The sequence below is a fragment of the Theropithecus gelada genome, chromosome 7b (assembly GCF_003255815.1).
Source record: "Theropithecus gelada isolate Dixy chromosome 7b, Tgel_1.0, whole genome shotgun sequence".
Classification (NCBI taxonomy): Eukaryota; Metazoa; Chordata; class Mammalia; order Primates; family Cercopithecidae; genus Theropithecus; species Theropithecus gelada.
In genome coordinates, this window is record NC_037675.1 from 24,864,986 (window position 1) to 24,874,687 (window position 9,702).

Consider the following 9,702-nt stretch of genomic DNA (forward strand, 5'->3'; position numbering starts at 1 on the left):
CCCTTTGGGTATATACCCAGTAATAGGATGACTGGGTCAAATGGTATTTCTGGTTCTAGATCTTTGAGGAATGGCCACACTGTTTTCCACAATGTTTGAACTAATTTACACTCCCACCAATAGTGTAAAAGCATTCCTATTTCTCCACATCCTCTCCAGCATCTGTTGTTTCCTGACTTTTTTCTTTTTTTCTTTTTTCTTTTTGAGACGGAGTCTCGCTGTCACCCAGGCCGGAGTGCTGTGGCATGATGTCGGCTCACTGCAAGCTCTGTCTCCCAGGTTCACGCCATTCTCCTGCCTCAGCCTCCCGAGTAGCTGGGACTACAGGCAACTGCCACTATGCCCGACTAATTTTTTTTTGTATTTTTAGTAGAGACAGGATTTCACTGTTTTAGCTAGGATGGCCTCGATCTCCTGACCTCATGATCGGCCTGCCTTGGCCTCCCAAAATGCTGGGATTACAGGCGTGAGCCACCGCGCCCAGCTGTTGTTTCCTGACTTTTTTTTTTTTTTTTTGAGACACAGTCTCGCTCTGTCGCCCAGGGTGGAGTGCAGTGGCATGATCTTGGCTCACTGCAACCTCTGCCTCCGGGGTTCAGGCAATTCTCCTGCCTCAGGCTCTCAAGTAGCTGGGACTACAGGCGCCCGCCACCATGCCCAGCTAATTTTTGTATTTTTAGTAGACACGGAGTTTCACCATATTGGCCAGGCTGGTCTTGAACTCCTGAGCTTGTGATCCACCTGCCTTGGCCTCCCAAAGTACTGAGATTACAGGCGTGAGCCACCGTGCCCAGCTTGTTTCCTGACTTTTAATGATTGCCATTCTAATTGGCATGAGATGGTATCTCACTGTAGTTTTGATTTGCATTTCTCTAATGACCAGTGATAATGAGCATTTTAAAATATGTTTGTTGGCTGCATAAATGTCTTTTTTTTGAGAAGTGTCTACACATATAATTTTCCCACTTTTTGATGTTTTTTTTTTTTCTGGTAAATTTGTTTAAGTTCTTTGTTGATTCTGGATATTAGCCCTTTGTTGGATGGATAGATTGCAAAAATTTTGTAGATTGCCTGTTCTGTAGGTTGCCTGTTCTGTAGGTTGCCTGTTCACTCTGATGATTGTTTCTTTTGCTGTGCAGAAGCTCTTTAGTTTTTTAATTAGATTCCATTTGTCAATTTTGGCTTTTGTTGCCATCACTTTTGGTGTTTTAGACATGAAGTCTTTGCCCATGCCTATGTCCTGAATGGTAGTGCCCATGTTTTCTTCTAGGATTTTTATGGCTTTAGATCTTACATTTAAGTTTTTAATCCATCTTGAGCTGATGTTTGTGTAAGGTGTAAAGAAGGGGTCCAGTTTCAGTTTTCTGCATATGGCTCGCCAGTTTTTCCAACACCGTTGATTAAATAGGGAAACTTTTCCCCATTGCTTGTTTATGTCAGGTTTGTCAAAGATCAGATGGTTGTAGATGTGTGTGTTGTTTCTGTGGCCTCTATTCTGTTCCATTGGCCTATATATCTGTTTTGGTACCAGCACCATGCTGTTTTGGTTACTATAGCCTTGTAGTATAGTTTGAAGTCAGGTAGCGTGATGCCTTCAACTTTGTTCTTTTTGCTTAGGATTGTCTTGGCTATGTGGGCTTTCTTTTGGTTCCATGTGAAGTTTTAAGTAGTTTTTTCCAATTTTGTGAAGAAAGTCAATGGTAGCTTGATGGGGATAGCATTGAATGTATAAATTACTTTGGGCAGTATGGCCATTTTCATGATATTGATTCTTCCTATCCATGAGCATGGAATGTTTTTGCATTTGTTTGTATCCTCTCTTATTTCCTTGAGCAGTGGTTTGTAGTTCTCCGTGAAGAGGTCCTTCACATCCCTTATAAGTTGGATTCCTAGGTATTTTATTCTCTTTGTAGCAATTGTGAATGGGAGTTCACTCATGATTTGGCTCTCTGTTTGTCCATTATTGGTGTATAGTAATGCTTGTGATTTTTGCACATTGATTTTTGTATCCTGAGACTTTGCTGAAGTTGCTTATCAGCCTAAGGAGATTTTGGGCTGAAAAGATTTTTTTTTTTTTTTTTTCTGAGATGAAATCTCACTCTGTCTCCCAGGTTGGAGTGGTGCAGTGGCGTGATCTCGGCTCACTGCACCCTTCCCCTCCTAGGTTCAAGCAATTCTCCTGCCCAGCCTCTTGAGTAGGAGGGATTACAGGCTCCCGCTGCCATGCCTGGCTAATCTTTTTTTTTTTTTTTCTTTTTTTGAGACAGAGTCTCACTCTTGTCACCCAGGCAGGAGTGCAATGGCGGGATCTCAGCTCACTGTAACCTCCACCTCCCCAGGTTCAAGCGATTCTCCTGTCTCAGCCTTCCAAATAGCTGCGATTACAGGTGCGCACCACCAAGCCTGACTAATTTTGTATTTTTAGTAGAGATGGGGTTTCACCATGTTGTTCAGGCTGCTCTCGGACTCCCGACCTCAGGTGATCCACCTGCCTCGGCCTCCAAAAGTGCTGGGATTACAGGTGTGAACCACTGTGCCCAGCCTAATTTTTGTATTTTTAGTAGAGACGGAGTTTCGCCATGTTGACCAGGCTGGTCTCAAACTCCTGACCTCAAGTGATCTGCCCACCTCAGCCTCCCAAAGTGCTGGGATTACAGGTGTGAGCCAGGCACATTGTAAGCATTTTCCATGTCATTAAAACATCCTTGATTTTTAAATGGCTATATAATATTCCAATGTTTGGATGCACAATAATTTACTTATTTTAGCATAGCACTTTTACACTGTTTGTATTTTTTTCTGTTAAAAATTAACAAGTGACCAGGCGTGGTGGCTCACGCCTGTAATCCCAGCACTTTGGGAGGCCAAGGCAGGTGGATCATCAGAGGTCGGGAGTTCAAGACCAGCTTGACCAGCATGGAGAAACCCTGTCTCTACTAAAAAAAATATAAAATTAGCTGGGAGTGGTGGCACATACCTGTAGTCTCAACTACTTGGGAGGCTGAGGCAGGAGAATCACTTGAATCTGGGAGGTGGAGGTTACAGTGAACAAAGATTGCGCCATTGACTCCAGCCTGGGCAACGAGAGCAAAACTCTGTTTAAAAAAAAATAAATAAATAACATGTTCATATACAAATCTTTGTGTCTCTGATGCTTTCTTTTTTTCTTTCTTTCTTTCTTTCTTTCTTTCTTTCTTTTTTTTTTGGGGATCTCGCTCTGTCACCCAGGCTGGAGTACAGTGGCATGATTATATTTCACTGCAGCCTCAGCCTCCCAAGATCAAGTAGCTGGGACCACAGGTGCACACCACGATGCCTGGCTAATTTTTTTTTTTTTTTTTTGTAGAGACAGGGTTTTGCCACATTGCCCAGGATGGTCTTGAACTCCTGAGCTCAAGCAATCGTCCTGCCTCGACCTCCCAAAGTGTTGGGATTACAGGCATGAGCCGCCACGCCTGGCCTCTGATACTTTCTTTAAAAAGTTTTATAAAAAAAAGTTTTATCATGGAACATTTCAAACATATACCAAAGTAAACAGAACAGAATAAAGAACCCCCATGTATCTATCACCCAGTTGCAGTAATTCTCACTCTTGGCCAATCTTCTTTTCTCCTGCCTCTTTTATTTCACATTCCAGGTATCATGTTCTATCAGTCTATTGATTTCTTCAGGCTGGATTCTTTTTTTTTTTTGAGACGGAGTCTCGCTCTGTCGCCCAGGCTGGAGTGCAGTGGCCGGATCTCAGCTCACTGCAAGCTCCGCCTCCCGGGTTTACGCCATTCTCCTGCCTCAGCCTCCTGAGTAGTTGGGACTACAGGCGCCCGCCACCTCGCCCGGCTAGTTTTTTTTTTTTGGATTTTTTAGTAGAAACGGGGTTTCACCGTGTTAGCCAGGATGGTCTCGATCTCCTGACCTCATGATCCACCCGTCTCAGCCTCCCAAAGTGCTAGGATTACAGGCTTGAGCCACCGCGCCCGGCCGAGGCTGGATTCTTAACATAGGATAACTGAGTCACAGGATAGAAACATTTTTAAAGATTTTGGCTTTATTTCACCAGCATCTCTGCTAGAAAGGTTGTACAAATTTACACCCTCACCAATTGTTCATGCAAGTGCTGCTCTTATTGCACCCTGATCTGCACTGATCTTTAGTTGTAACACACACACACATACACATACACACAGAGATATACAGATACACAGACACACACACACACATTTTTGCCAACTTGATGGGTGAAAAGTGCTTCATGCAGTATACATTTGTTTGACTGCTGGGCTTATATCAAGAAGGCATCTGGTGACTCCAGTGGAGCAAATCCTCCTGAAGGTGCCCTAAACATGCTGGCACCTCCTGGGGACCCCAGCTGAGGCCTGTGGGGGTGGAGGTGGGAGGGTACAGCTTTTCATCTGTGCTGGGACCCGGGAGTTTCCCCCCACCCCACCCGCCCTTAGAGCAGGGAGGAGCTTGAAAAGATTTTCCTCCTCATCTCCCGGCAGCCACCAGGGGTCAGGATGGGGCCAGAGATGCTGCTGGTGGGAGAGGGAGAAGATGGCCAGCTGCCAGACACTGCATTTCCTTTGTCTGGCCACTGCTGGCTGGTTGCACAGGTCCCCTCTGCTCATCAGATCATGATTCCAGAAGGTTCTTCATGGCTGACCTTCCCTGTCTGACTGTCCCCGCCTCTCACTGCTCCCACGTTTGGCTTGCTGAAAAGGGAACCTGCTTGACAGATACCACCCTGGATATATAACTTGGTTTTGCTTTGTTTCTCTACACATCTCTGTGGGACTGGGTTCACTATGGCACAGGGATTTTTAACCTGCGATCTATGAACTGAGAGACCCAAGGACAGGCCTTAGGAACTGTAAACCCTCTGAAATTGGGCAAATGGGTTATGCATCTCCTTTTTCCCTGTCTGGGGAGAGAACAATAGCTTTGTGAGATTCATGGCCCCCAAAGTCCAGCATCTTCTGGTACCCCTCCTCCCTCCTAAGCCCATTTGCTGCCTATGATGGCTGCAAAGAGAGAAGCTTGCTGTTGGAAACAGGTGGCCTTGGGAGTCAGGCTAAGGGGTTGGACCTTCCTCCTCACCCAATGGAATTGAGAGAGGAACCTGCATTTTCCCTGGGGCGGGATGGATTGGTAAAGGGGAAGTGGGCAATACTGTCAACCCGCGGGGCAACCATCGGGTCTGTACTGGATCTAGGTACACAGTGAGGTACCCTGCCTCATACTGATGTGCACATGCTTGTGTGCTGTTAATGACTGGGTCCAGGGAGCAGAGGATGAGGGAAGAAGGCTGATCTCAAGCTAATTGTCTTGGAGCCTATATCTCTGAGCCCTGCGTGCTGGCATGAGCAAGATGCCCAAAATGTAGCAACCAGCCATGTTACTTTCTGCTGGGGTACTGCTTATTTTGCTTATTTTAGTCTTAATAAAGCAAAATAAAGTCTTATTTTGCTATAACTTGATCTAAGTATTAACTCCTGTGCAAGTGTGGGTGGGATGTGCGGTTAGGACTCATGAGACTCTCAGAGCAATGCAGGCTTGCTCTACAGCAAAAAGAGGAGCTGGGGGCTTGGTGAGGCTGGGGGTCAAGGCCAGAGTTGTCCAGGACATTAGATATGCAGGAAAAACCTGAGCATTACTAAATTCCGTACTAGTGCTTCATTTTATCTCATAGTAATGATTTATATTTGTACATAAACTAAGGCTGGGCACAGTGGCTCATTCCTGTCATCACAGCACTTTGGGAGATGAAGGTGGGAGGATTGCTCGAGGCCAGGAATTTGAGACCAGCCTGGGCAACATAGAGATACCATCTCTACAAAAAATTTAAGAAAACACTTGAGCCAGGTGTTTGAGACCAGCCTGGGGAACATGACAAAACCCCATCTCTACAAAAAACCCCCAAAACTAGCCGGATGTAGTGGTGCATAGCTGAGGTCCCAGCTATTTGGTAGGCTGAGGTGGGAGGATCGCTTGATTCTGGGAGGCGGAGTTTGCAGTGAGCTGAGATGTGCCATTGCATTCTAGTGAGACGTTGTCTCAAAAAAACAAAAGCAAAAACAAAAACACAAAAAAATTTTAAAAAACTAGCCAGGTGTAGTGGTGTCTGGAGTTGTCCCAGCTACTCCGGAGGCTGAGGCGGGAGGATTGCTTAAGCCCCATAGTTTGAGGTTACCCTTTCTCCAAAAAAAAAAAAAAAAAAAAAAAAAACAAGCCAAAAAAAAAAAAAAAAAAAAGCCAAGTGCAATGGCTCATGCCTGTAATCCCAGCACTTTGGAAAGCCAAGGTGGGCAGATCACCTGAGGTCAGGAGTTCAAGACCAGTCTGGCCAACATGGTGAAACCCCATCTCTGCTAAAAATACAAAATTAGCTGGGCGTGGTGGCACAGGCCTGTAATCCCAGCTACTTGGGAGGCTGAGGCCGTGTTTTAGTAGAGACCATGTTGGCCAGGCTTGTCTCGAACTGCTGACCTCAGGTGATCTGCCTGCCTCGGCTTCCCAAAGTGCTGGGATTACAGGCGTGAGTGCCTGGCCTACTTGGAGTTCTTTTGAAATACATAATAGATTATTATAAACTATAGTCACTCTACTGATCTATCAAACACTAGGTTTTATTTCTTCTATCAAACTATATATTTGTACCCATTAATTAATTTCTCTTCATCCCCGCACTCCCTTCCTGGCCTCTGGTTACCACAAATCTACTCTCTATGTTCATGAGATCCACGATTTTAGCTTCCACATATAAGTTAGAACGTTTTAAACAATTTCCCACCTCAGGTCCAAAAAAGTTAGAACATGTGACATTTATCTTTTTGTGGCTGGCTCATTTCACTTAACACAATGATCTCCGGTTCCATCTATGTTGCTGAAAATGAGAGGATTTTATTCTTTTTCATGGTTGAATAATATTCCATTGTGTATATATACCACATGTTCCTTATCCATTCATTCACTGATGGGCACTTAGGTTCATTTTGTATTATGCCTACTGTGAATAGTGCTGCAAAATCATGGGAGTGCAATATCTTTTCAATTTATTTATTTCTTTTCTTTTAGATACATACCCAGTAGTGAAATTTCTGGGTCATATGGTAAGTCTAATGTTTAGTTTTTTTTTTTTTTTTGAAACAGAGTTTCGCTCTTGTTGCCCAGGCTGGAGTGCAATGGTGTGATCGTGGCTCACCGCAGCCTCCACTGCCCAGATTCAAGCGATTCTCCTGCTTTAGCTTCCCGAGTAGCTGGGATTACAGGCATGCACCACCACGCCCAGCTAATTTTGTATTTTTAGTAGAGACAAGGTTTCTCCATGTTGGTCAGGCTGGTCTCGAACTCCCAACCTCAGGTGATCTGTTAGCCTCAGACTCCCAAAATGCTGGGATTACAGCCGCAAGCCACCATGCCCGGCCAAATTTTTAGTTTTTTGTGGCAACTTCATCTTGTTTTCCACAGTGGCTGTGCTAAAAATGTACATTCCTACCAACAGTGCACAAAGATTCTCCTTTCTCTACGTCTTCACTAGCATTTGTTATTCTTTTTTGTTGTTGTTGAGAGAAAGTCTTGTTCTGTCACCCAGGCCGGAGTGCAGTGGCATGATCTTGGCTCACTGCAACCTCCGCCTCCTGGGTTCAAGCAATTCTTGTGCCTCAGCCTCCCGAGTAGCTGGGACTACAGACATGCACCACCATGCCCAGCTACTGTTTGTATTTTTGGTAGAGGCGGGGTTTTGTCATTTGGTCATGGCTGGTCTCAAACTCCTGGCCTTCTAGTGATCCACTTGCCTAGGACTCCCAAATGCTAGGATTACCGGCATGACCCATCACGCCTGGCTGCATTTGTTATTCTCTATGGTTTTGGTAAAAGCCATTTTAATTGGGGTTAGATGACATCTCATTGTGATTTTGATTTGCATTTCTCTGGTGATTAGTGATGCTAATCATTTTTTTTAATGTAGCCGTTGGCCACTTGCATGTTATCTTTTTGAGAAATATCTATTCAGATCTTTTGCTCATTTTTAAATTGGATTATTAGTTTTGTTTGTTTGTTTGTTTTCCTATTGAGCTGTTTGAGCTCCTTATGTATTCTCATTATTAATCTCTTGTCAGATGGATAGTTTGCAAATATTTTCTCCCATTCTGTGGGTTGTCCCTTTTCCCTTCGCTTTAACATCTTTCCATATTTTTGCATCCTCTTCAGTTCTTTTCATCAGTGTTTTATGGTTTTGCTTGTGTAGATCTTTCACTTCTTTGGTTAGATTGATTCCTAGGTATTTTGTTTTTCTTGAGATGGAGTCTACTCTGTTGCCCAGGCTGGAGTGCAGTGGTGTGATCTTGGCTCACTGCCACCTCCTCCTCCCGGGTTCAAGAGATTCTTCTGTCTCAACCTCCTGAGTAACTGGGATTACAGGTGCGTGCCACCACGCCTGGCTAATTTTTGTATTTTTACTAGAGATGGGGTTTCACCATGTTGGTCAGGCTGGTCTTGAACTCCTGACCTCGTGATCCACCCTCCTTGGCCTCCCAAAGTGCTGGGAGTTACCACGCCCAGCCGATTCTTAGATATTTTATATTCTTTGTAGCTATTGTAAATAGGATTGCTTTCTGGATTTCTTCTTCAGATTGTTGGCTGTTGGTGTATATAAATGCTACTGATTTTTTTTAATGTTAATTGTATCCTGCAACTTTACTGAATTTGTCAGTTCTAACAGTTTTTTGGTGGAATCTTTAGATTTTTCTAAGTCTAAGATCATGTTGTCTGTGAACGAGGCTAATTTGACATCTTCCTTTCAAATTTGGATGACCTTTAATTGTTTCTCTTGCCTGATTGTTCTGGCCAGGACTTCCAGTGTTATGTTGAATAAAAGTGGTGAAAGTGGACATCCTTGTCTTATTACAGATCTTAGAGGAGTCTGGGTGTGGTAGCTCACTCCTGTAATCCCAGCACTTTGGAGGCCGAGGCACTTGAGGTCAGGAGTTCAACGCCAGCCTGGCCAACATGGTGAAACCCTGTCTCTACTTTAAAAAAAAAAAAAAAGCCAGGTGTGGTGGTGCATGCCTGTAATCCTAGCTACTTGGGAGGCTGAGGTGGGGGGTTTGCTTGAACTGGGAGGCAGAGGTTGCAATGAGCCGAGATTGTGCCACTGCACACTCCAGCCTGGGGACTCTGTCTCAAAAAAAAAAAAAAAAAAAAAAGAGGAAAGGCTTTCAATTTCCCTCTACTCAGTAGGATGTTAACTGTGAGTTTGTCATATATGATCTTCATTATTTTGAAGTATGTTTTGTCTACATCCAGTATGTTGAGTTTGTTTATTTTTTGAGACAAGATCTGTTTCTACTGCCCAGGTTGGAGTGTAGTGGGCTCACTGCCACCTCCACCTCCCAGGTTCAAGTCATCCTCCCAGCTCAGTCTCCTGAGTAGCTGGGATTATAGGTACGTGTTTACTACCATGCCTGGGTAACTTTTTTTTTTTGTATTTTTTTGTAGATGGGGTTTCGCCGTGTTGCCCAAGCTGGTCTCGAACTCGTGAGCTCAAGTGATCTGCCCACGTGGGCCTCTCAAAGTGTTAGGATTACAGGGGTGAGCCATCTCGCCTGGCTTGTTGAAGGTTTTTTTTTAAAATCATAAAGGGATGTTGAATTTCATCGAACACTTTTTCAGCAACTACTGAAATGATCATATGGTTTTTGTTCT